Genomic DNA, 10684 nt, shown 5'->3' with positions numbered 1-10684 from the left:
ACGTCGCTGCAGCTGGTTTCCATGGCGACCCCAGCAGCGGTGTGGCCACAGTTTCCATGGAGACCAGCCCCAGCTGAGTTGGCAGGGTGCACGACTGAGTGGGGAGCTGCTTCGGGGCTGGGGCTGGGATTGTGAGGCAGTGACGGTATGGCCCGGAGCCATGGCAGAACTGTGATCCTCTGCCCACATGCTGCAGGCAAGACCTAGGGTGAGTCTACATAGATTCATAGATTGTAAGGCCGGAAGAGACCTTGGAAGATCATCGGGTCCAGCCCCCTGCACCAAGAAGGAAAGATAACTTGAGTTCCTTAATACATGTGAAGATAGTGAGACTTTGCTGCCTCGAGAATCTGGGCATCTGCAGCTTTGTGTGTGGATACTCAATATCAGTTTAGACCTGACTAACACTGGCTTTGAACCTACCTGTAGATTCACCTGTCTGAGCCAGATTTAAGATAATAGAAGAGGGTTAACAGCAAAAGTTGTCTTCATTTAAGTGTGACATCACACCTTTAGTTAAACTAGTGCCATTTTCTGTGTAAACCAGGTCTCAGGATCTGTGAAGTCCCAGTCTGGTGCAGTTAGGTTAACTTCTTCTACTGTGCACATCTCTGTTATATCTGAGTACTGCTTTTGGGCTGATAGATGGACAAAACTTTGCAACAGCTGCAAAAGGTATGGGGCCAGCTTCTTGGCTGGGGCAAGTATCTACAGCTCCATTGATCTGTACTGGAGATGCACAGATTTACCTTTGTGGAGGATCTGCTCCATGATTTCCCTTCCCCACAGCTCTAAGTCTTTTGCTGTCACTGCTACTTAGGATGTGGCTGGAAATCAGGCCCAGGATGCCTGACTCTCTTTCAAACAAACAACAATAAATGCATATGGAGTTGTTGCTTTTGCTTTGTGTTAAGGAAATGAACCGACATTGGCAAATTGCTGCAGGAGGTTGTAAATGATGTATGAAATAAAAAGCCCACTCTCGGTGCAGGGAGAGGCTCTACAGTGCACTGGGAAGAGTATCTCCTCAACTGTTTGTTCTTCTAAGGATACAGCCAAGAAGCTCAGATGCCAAACCCCTTCAGCTCACAAAGAAAAACACAGCTCTTTTTTTCCTATCTTATTTCCCTAAGGTTCCCCCATCACCTACTCGTTGTCCCTCCTCAGCCCAAGCTGACATATTTGGGTTACATAAGCTTTTCATATGCAACCAGCAGTTCTGTCTCCAAAATAACCCATCTCTCTTCAGGTCAATACAGGATTCCTAGAGAAGCATGTCAAAGCCAAAAGCTTTTCCCCACTGTTTTCACAGATCCTGCATTATTTTTGTGCCTGAAGCTCCTTGTCGTGAGATCTTCTTTAACTCCAGTGCTAAGCAAGTAGGTCTGGCTTTATTTGTGGACGGGACACCTTTCCTGCTCCAGGAAGGGAGTCTTGTGATTGAAGAAGGCACTCGCCTAAACTGGTAACAAAACCCTGTGCCGTCATCTCCCGAGGGGGCACTTGGATGCAGGAGGTGCCATCTTTCCTATGGACTGAGGTCATGGCTGATATTTTTAAAGACTCCATGGTGTTTTATTGCAAGGAAGCGCTCATTAGATTCAAAGTTCAGTCTATGCAACTACAAGAGGGTCTCACAGACCATTTACATGAGCTGCATACTCCCACAGTGGGAAAGCTTGTACCATGTCAGAGGTCTGCAACAGTTCAGCTAGCTGCAGGGGCTACCAGTGGCGATTCTTTTTTCCAGGGTTTAAACCCAGAACCTCTAGATCTCTTACTTCCTTGGCTGCTGTCTTAAGCTCAGAAGAAGACCCATGAGCCAGACTGATCCCTCAGAAAGGGACAGTGGGTCCCCGCTTGCCCTTAGCTGTGAGATCAGACTTGTTGCCTGGCTTCCCTGCCATGACCAGCCTGAAGTGGTGCCAAGGGCTGTGTCTCCCTGCACAGTAAGGCAACTGCATTGTGAGCAGGAGATGGGGGGTTAATAATGTTGCCAGCAGCAGCAGGCATTGGCAGGCCCTGTATTTCAGCGAGGTGCAGAGAGGAGACAACGTGCAATTTCTGTGTCTCTCTGTGCAGCCTGGTTATTATCAGGTTGGGGCACCCACAGCCAGGGAGCTTTGTTAGTTCTCAAAGGCCTTGTGTGTCAGACTTTTTTTTTTGGCATGAAATAATCATCAAAGCTTTCAGAACGAATGCACTTCCGATCTTTATTAACCTTCCTATCACTCCCTTCATCCTCTGCCCCCCTTAACTTGCTGCCACAGGCCCCAAAGACAGTAAGATGAGTGGGAGAATGTTGCCATCTTCAGACATAGAGATTCCCAGGTCTATCATGCAGAGAGGGGTGGAGATGAGACAACAAGGAACAACTGTACCTCTCAACCCAGGGCCCACTGGAAAAAACTCAGGTCCCACTGAAGCTAATAGAGCCCCTTCTCCCCCCACCAATGACTTCAAAAGGACCATTGCTTCTCCCACGCTTTGTTTTGCCTGTGGTGAACTACTGGCATTCCTCTACCCTGTGACTGACAGCAGCACAGGTTGTGGGGGGTATGCGGGACCAAAATCAAACCAGGGCATGCAACAAATTGCTAGCATTGGGACTTAGAGTCCAACTGGTGCTGGAGCTTGTGGCCAGCCACTGTATCCACCTCTGCAAGTGGCTTTTGCCCTCCAGCCCTCTGGGCTCTTGTGATCCCTATCTGTTGTCAGCACAGGGTTTGGAGCGGTTGGCACAGAGTTGCTAAACCGTCTCGGGTGACGGCTGCCTTTCAGCGCTCCCCAAGGGCAAGGTTGGGTCCCACCTGGATGCGAGGGTGCCCAACAGTGCCCAGACATAAAACACATGATGAGTGAAAGTAAAGCTCCCAGGTGGGTGCTCTGTGCTTTGTCATGGTGCTCCTTGCTTTATGCTCTTTCCACTCCTGCTAGTGTTGACTGTGTCTGCTCTGTGCTCATGTTCCAGGACGCTAAGTGGCAAGTACAAGCCATCTCTTAAGACAGTGAAAAAGGACAGGGCAAGCACATTCCTTGCCCAGGATTCAGAGTTCTCAGACTAAGAAGCAAGCTAAACGCCCAGACAAGGCTTATCAACGTTGGTGAAATCCTATTTGAGGAGATAAATGGAGGCAAAGCAGTATTGGTTATCTGTCATTGCGTGTGAGCCAGTAAATGAGAAGTAGTCAATGCCATAAGAGATGTCAGGATTTATTTCCAGTAAGACCTGGTGAAGCTGGGAAAATTACTCATTAATGCTTTATTGATATTCATTTTACTATTGAAGGGACCTGGGAGGATACATGCCCATGCTAATGGTGTCTAGCTTAGAATAGGTTTTCGCAGGCCTAGGCTCAGGGTGACAGTACAGCACTGTAGGTTTGAGAAGAAGAGTCTCTTGGGTATAGAAATCAAACTAATGAACCATGAGGTGAATACAGATGGGGCTTTCTTGCACTTCAGCCACTCTGCAGGCATTACCCATGTGCATTAGGGATACGTGAAGCTTCAGGTGCTGATTCGATTTGGAGAAGATTTGGCCCGATTTGGTGGCCAAATCTCCAAATCCGAACTGAATCAGGGGACCGATTAAAAGGTCCGAATCGATTCAAAGCTCTCCAAATCTTCGCAAAAGATTTGGAGAGCTTTGATTTGGGCAGTCCCTGGTGGCTGCAGCAGGGAGCTGTAGCTGGACTCCAAGCTAGTAAGTAGGGGGAGGGGACCATGGGGGGACCCCTTCCAGGCCCCATCCCACCCCAGCTCCCGGCCCTTTAAAAAAAAGCCCCCACTCACCGCTGCTGCCAGGCCGGGGGGCAATCCCAACTGCCCCACACTGCATGGGGGCTCTTCCATGAGCCCCCCTCCCCCTCCTCCCCAAGCCCCCCCACAGGTGCCCTGGCAGGGCCAGCTCTGATCCTTTAGAAAAAAACCAAAATGAGAATAGCCCCAGGACTTCTGCAGTGGCCTTGGGGCTTTGGGGTGCTCATGGAAGAGCCCCTCATGTGGCACAGGGCAGTGGGGGGCAGCAGGGATTGCCCCCCACTGGGCAGGAACCATGAGTGTGGGGTTTTCCTCATTTCTTTTTCCTAAAGGGCTGGAGCCACGGCGGGCGGGGCAGCCATGGGAGGAGCTGGGGGGGATCAGGGGGCTTGTGCAGTGGGGGGGCTGCAGGGATTGCCCCCCTGCCCAACAGCGCCCTCTGAGTTGGGGCTTTTTTTTCCCAAGTGCTGGGAGCTGGGGCGGGCAGGGCAGCCATTGCCGGGCTGGGAGAGTGGGCAGGGGATGGACCCAAGTGATTCAGAGATTCAGCTGAATAGATATGAGGCAGTGATTCAAATCACCAAATCAAATCGCTGTCCCCCAAATCGGCCAAGTCCGAAGCGAATACTAGCCACTTCACACAGGCTAATGTGCATGCTCTTAGTCTGCGATAAACAGAACCTATACCATGTTTTCTTAATCCTTTTTCATTGAGGTTTAAATTAACGCTGGTTAGTAGGGGTGTGTGAAATGGGCCCTATTTAATTTGGATTTGGATTTGGCCTGAATCAGGGATAGTGATTTGGTTTGTTGATTTGGATCATTGTCCCCAATTCAATTCGGCTGAATCCAAATCTGAAGATTCAATGCTGATTCTGAGAATTGGTGATTCGGACATAGACACAGCTTTAAAAGTTTTTTCTACATACTTGGAGGTATCAGCACAGCTTGTGAATGCTGCAATGCTGAGGCAGGTGGAGGGGCATGTGCTCGGCGGTAAACCTGAAAGTGGACCGGAAGTACTTCTGGTCCAGTTCCAGTTCTGCTGGGGAGCGTGCTGGGGACCTCCCTGCACTCCTGTGAGACGCTCCATGCACCCCAGCACCACAGTGTTCACGAGCCCCTGCTGCCTAGAGGTATGTAGAAAAAACATTTAAATCTGTGTCTATGTCCGAATCTCTGAATCTTTCCGAATCTCCAAATTGATTTGGAGGGTTTCGATTTGATTCAGAGAGATTAAAGGGTCACACGATTCAATTCAGACTTGGAGATTCAGCCACCGAATTGGGCTGAATCTTCACTGAATTGATTCAGGGACCAAAGCTTCTCACAGCCTTAGTGTTTAGCCACCACTTTCTGTAGTGGTGGGTAAGATTGTACAGACAGGCACTAATTGCAGAACAGCCGATGTTCAGTAAGCCTTGCCTATTTTTACCCCACACTAAATTGTTGCTGTGCCCATACTCTCCCTTGGTAAAGCAGGGCAAATGAAATCTTTTTCAGTCTCGTGGCCAAACCAAAACAACTGGAGGAAAAAATGGTTCATGTCAGAACAAAACAAAACAGTTCAGGTGTTTCTAACAAAATGAAAAAAAACCTTAAAGAGTTTCATTTTGACATGTTTAATTGGACTAGAAGAAATATGTTGAACTTCATTCTTGGCTCTTTAATCCTTTTTTGATCCTATTTTTTAAATTTAGAAAGCCACTTCAAAATGAAAAGTCAAAATATTTTCCTGTAAAAATGTTGAACCTTATCAGCATTTCTTAAAGGAAACCTCTTTGGTTTAAAAAAAATCAAATTGAAATGTTTGGGTATTTATTCTTCCATATGTATCAGCTGCAACTGTTAGCTAAATTGAACCAAAATGTGTAGATACTTTCAGTCTCCCAAAAGCTCCAATTATCAGTGAATTTACTTTTCCTTAAAAAAATTCTACCCCACTCAATCCATAAGCATCTGGAATTGGCTCATTGTTGCCTAATGCAGAGGGAAAACAGCTTCCACTGCTCTGCAGGGTCCACCCCTTGCACCAACACTGATGGCTGCTCCCCATTGCGGGAGCTGTGCTGTTCTTGCTGGTTCTGTGACCACCTGTGAACAAAACCTCCTTCCTGGGGCCCAGGCCCTTCCACCATGCCACGGACATGGAGGCAGGTCTAGGGGACTGTCTGTCACTCACCCCTTCCCCCTGCTCTTCCAGAGTTTGTCACCCTGTGGACTCTCCAGGCTCAGATCTACTTACGACTGTAAAATTTAGAGCCGTACCCGTCATAATGCCTTCGTAACGGCACCCGCTGGGGCTGCCAGAGGGCAGGCAGGTGGAATTCGCCTGTGGGTGGGAGGGGGGTGGTGGTGGTGATGGGAGGAATCCTGAAAGAAAAACCTGCATGAGGAGAGAAGAGGAATGTAAAACAGTCCTTTCCCTTCTGCAACCAAAAGCACCCAGCACTGCCTCCAGCACCTTGCACCGCACTGTGCAGAGTTACGGTGCTGCGCAGACATTTTGGATCCTGCCCTTCCCCGTCTGTAGCTGCTGACACTGGGTCCTGTTGCTTTGCCTTGACATTCTCCTTGCCTGTCTCCGTGAACCTGCCTTGGTGACCTCTTTCATTTGGGCTGCACTGTGCGTCTAAAAATCTACCCCTAGGTTGATCGCTTCCCTGATTCTCCTTCCTCTAAAATTCCAATTGCCACTTCGACTTTCCTCCCCAGGGCCTGCCCAGGGCTTACAATGCCTTACCGAGGCTGTGGTATGCCAGAGTTTTCAGCAGAGTCTTATGTGCTAAGTATATGCCAATTTATGTGTGAGCCTCCCCATGCCTCAGTTTCTTCCTCTGTAAAATCAGGAATCGTGCCTTTCCTCACCTTTCTTGGGTACACAGGGATCACTAAACAGAAGAGATGATCAGTGCAGAGGGTTGTTGTCGATTTTAATAGTGCACGATTAAATGCCCCTGTCCCTTGGCTACCATAGAAGCCATATAGGGAGAAGAGAAAGGGAAGGTGTGCACTCAGTCTTTGGAAGGGCTGCTGTTGGATTTGTAACACGAGGGGATTACAGACAGTGCTCTGTACTATATGCTGAAAAGTATCTTGCACTAGGTAAGATCAAACTGTATGAAGGAGAAATATAATGCACTGTATCCAGTACAACAGGGCAAACATGGGTCTCCTGTTCACTGGACTTTTTCCTTCCTCCCCTTGTAAAAATGCATTTTAATATGTTTGGCAAACACACAAAACTGCAGCCCTGCCTGAGCTCCCTGCTTCTTCTGACAGCACCTAGGGCATAGTGTGTCTCCTGCAGACCTGGAGAGCCCCAGGGGAATGTACCATGTCATGATGCCCTCTGCTAACAAAACAGTTGGTCACTCACCCAATTTTGAGCAAAGATTGTCTCCAAAGACATGTGGAGGCTATTCAGAGACTCCTAGCCAGACCATTAAAGCCTCCACTTCATAGCAGACCCCAACCCTCCCAGGTCATGTTAACTTACCAGACATCAGCATCGCCACATGCCTGATGGCTGCAAGTCACTTGAGCAGTCAATTTGTGCAGAGCTTTACCAGAGGGAGAGCCAGCACTGCTGTGCACCTAAGCAATGCCTGGCCAAAGGAAGCCTGCAATCCGCTCCTATAAATAACTCAATAATTGAGATGGTTTAGAAGATAAAATATCTCCCAGTATCATGTTTAATAAAGCTCTGCATCTCAGCTGTCATCATGCAGCCTAATTTCCTGGGCTGCAGATCAGCGGGGAGGCTGCCTATCGCTGAAACACAGGCAGCACAGCATATCCATCTCATAGCCCCATCATGCATAATGTTCCTGCCTCACCAGGGTCTTTTTTTTCCCCCTGATTATGTTGATCTCATTTGAGTTCAGAGCTGAGAGACCAAATTGCCAGTGATCCAGGATGGAGCTTGTAGTATTGCTGCATAGCGTAACCTCAGAGCCTCCATTCCAGCCACTAAAATGGATCCGTCTTGTGATGAGATGGAAAATGCAATTGGCAGTAATAATAGAAAAGTACTTAAGCTGTGATGTTCATTGTGCCTGACTCTCTGGCTCCTGCCATGTGATCTCATAGCACTGGCAGCAGAAAATGGGTAGCTCCCCCTGTCCCATGAGCCTTATGATAGGAAAGCATCTTTGGATTATGTTAGGCTTCACTTGTATATCATGCTGCCATGAACTGGAAGCAGATCTCCTTCCAGGGTAAATACTATCTAACTGGTCTCTAGTTCTGTACCTGGGACTATATATATTTGCAACCTGTAGGTGGGGCTTTGGCTGAATGCCAATGTTTTCTGTTTGGACTCATGGCCTGGGTCCAACACCCTTGAACATGTACTTACAACCTAGCTCATTGTCTTTGAGACCTGCATGCTTTCTGATTTTATACCATAGGAGTTGGTTCCCCATGAAGGCTAAGTCATCTTTCTATTCCATTATCACCTTAGCATGAGGACATCCCATAGTCATTAATGTATTTATCCTCAAAGGCCTCTGTTAGGTAGGGCATGCTCATTTTCCCATTGCCCCTACAGGGAAAATAAAGGCGAGTTCCCCACTGTCATACTGAGGGCCAGGATCTGAAGGAGAAATGTTCTGGGTCCCAGTCCAATGCCTTAATCAAAGGGCATGGTCCCTCACAACATCTGGTATCACACAGCTGCCACATTTCCTTCCAAAGACTAGGTCAGAAGGAATGCCTCTATCATTTATTAGCATCTCCTTAAACTTCCATTACCGATTGCTATTAAAGAACTAATGCCCAGTTCCATAGAGGCATTTAAGCATTGAACTCCTAGTATGTATAGGACCCCGAGTTATATTTCAGTGACCATTAGGCTCCTAAATATGTGTGTGGATCCATGCTGAAGTGTTTCATGTCTGGGGAAATGAGGCTGGCACGTGACAAACGGGAGCAGAAGTAGGGGACATCTAACCTCACTGTCAAGGGCAATGGGGAATCATTTGGAAATGGTTTTGAATATGACTGTTTCATCCTATAGCAGGTGAATGAAGTCAGGATTCCTGGTCTCTTTTCCTGGCTCTGGTGTTGCATCATGCAAGTTGCATGTCTTCGCAATGCCAGATGTTCCCCACATGTAATTTCAGGCAAGTGGCACCAACTTAGTAGAGGTTCTATTACTTACAAGTTACTTAACCTCCCTGCCACCAGTTTCCTGTTGGTTAGACATCCAGAACAATTACCACCTCTCCTTCCACCCTGAAGCAAATATTTACAGGTGCTGTGATGGCAAAGTTCTGCAGTCAGCATTTCAGCCTGATCCACATGAGTGGATCCAACCTTGTGCCCTCAGAATTGAGCCAGCTGGGAGTGTCTACATGTTCATTAATGCGCTTTTGCTAATGCACATTAAATATAGTACCTCCACTGTGAGGTACTAGAAAAAGGCACATTCCCCTATTTTAATGTGCGTTAGTGAGAGCGCACGGGGTTTTTTTTGACTCTTTAATGAGCATTAAAGTGCACATGTAGACATGCCCAGAAAACTCCCCAAGGGGCTTTTCCTACCAGTTTAATCAGCCTTTATACAAGGGCAGACAGGGAGTGGGAAGATCTACAGTCCCACCGTGGTGTAACTTCATGGAATTTGTTGTAGGATTACCCAAGAGAAAAATCAAGGTTAAAATGGCACCAGTGTAAATTGCAGGCATGTAGGTCTGGTCTGTCCATAGCTGTCTGCTGTAGTCAAACACGCTATCACCTGCTCTCCTACCACCTGGAAGAGAGGCTCTGTAATAACTTCCTACTACATACAGCTACCCTGGCATAGTTGCTTGTCTGTCCACTCTAGCCACGAGTTAATTTCCATGGGTACAAGACTGGTATAGGTTACACTGATCTAAATGTGACATGTGCCCAGACCCTGATTTCAAAGGATTTTGGATCAGGCCTTCACAGACATGCAGTTCCCAGGCTGCCAGGAAGTGATGGGAGGAGAAGGTGTGGGGCAAAACAGAGGAGCTGTTATTATTATAAATGAAAAGCATCTCTTGTCACTAAAGTCGAAAATTATGGGCCACAGATAACTTTGTTAGATGGTAGTTCACAGAATCAATAAAGCCCCAGTTTGTTTTGAGAGCCAAGTTGCCTATATGCCAAAATACATATTTTGCAAATTGCTTAATTTACATTTGAAAAGATCAAACCTTATGTCTTTTGAAAGCTGAGAGGTGGGGTGGAGGAACAACACACAGTGATTTAAGCTTCCTTCTTTGCTGTCTTGCCATATACATTAATTTGATCGAAATTGATAGGAGGCAAAAAAGGTAAAAAAATAACAGTGTTAATGATGTTGTTAGGCTGTGTCGTCAAGGAGATTTTACTAACTCTAAAGCACTGGTAGCTAATTTTCTCTGAGGAATAACACTCCTAAGTAGAGCATCTCCATTTACAATACTTGCCTTTTGGAATGAGCCTGGCATAATCCTTTGTGCCCTGAAAACACTTCTTACTTAAGGCAAAATTCATTTATCTTTTCTATGGGCAATCCACCCTGGAAATCGTGAATGTATAAAGCCCCTTCAAGAGATAGAGAGCGATGCTGACAGAGATGCCTGAGCAGCAGCATCTGACAATGCCTGAAGGCCACTTGCATTCATTGCATGGCTCTTGTGGAAAAGGGCTCTTTATTTCTTTTCTTTTCTTTTATTTCATTTTTTGCACAATCAGAGAGATCAACAGACTGTGTTACTGCAGGTAATTAATTTTGCTGTTGAATCAGCAATGACTGGTTACTAGAGACAGGTCAGAGCCGCAGACTGGGCTCCCAGAGCCCCATGCAGAGTGGGGCAATGGAGGGCAGTGGGCACCCGGTGAGTTGGGGCTTTTTTTCAAAGGGCTGGGATCTGGGGCAGGTGGGGCACCTGTGTGGGGGAGCGGGGGG

The sequence above is a fragment of the Gavialis gangeticus genome, unplaced genomic scaffold (genome assembly GCF_001723915.1).
Source record: "Gavialis gangeticus isolate Ggan-Ray unplaced genomic scaffold, GavGan_comp1, whole genome shotgun sequence".
NCBI lineage: Eukaryota > Metazoa > Chordata > Crocodylia > Gavialidae > Gavialis > Gavialis gangeticus.
This window is presented reverse-complemented; position numbering follows the sequence as displayed.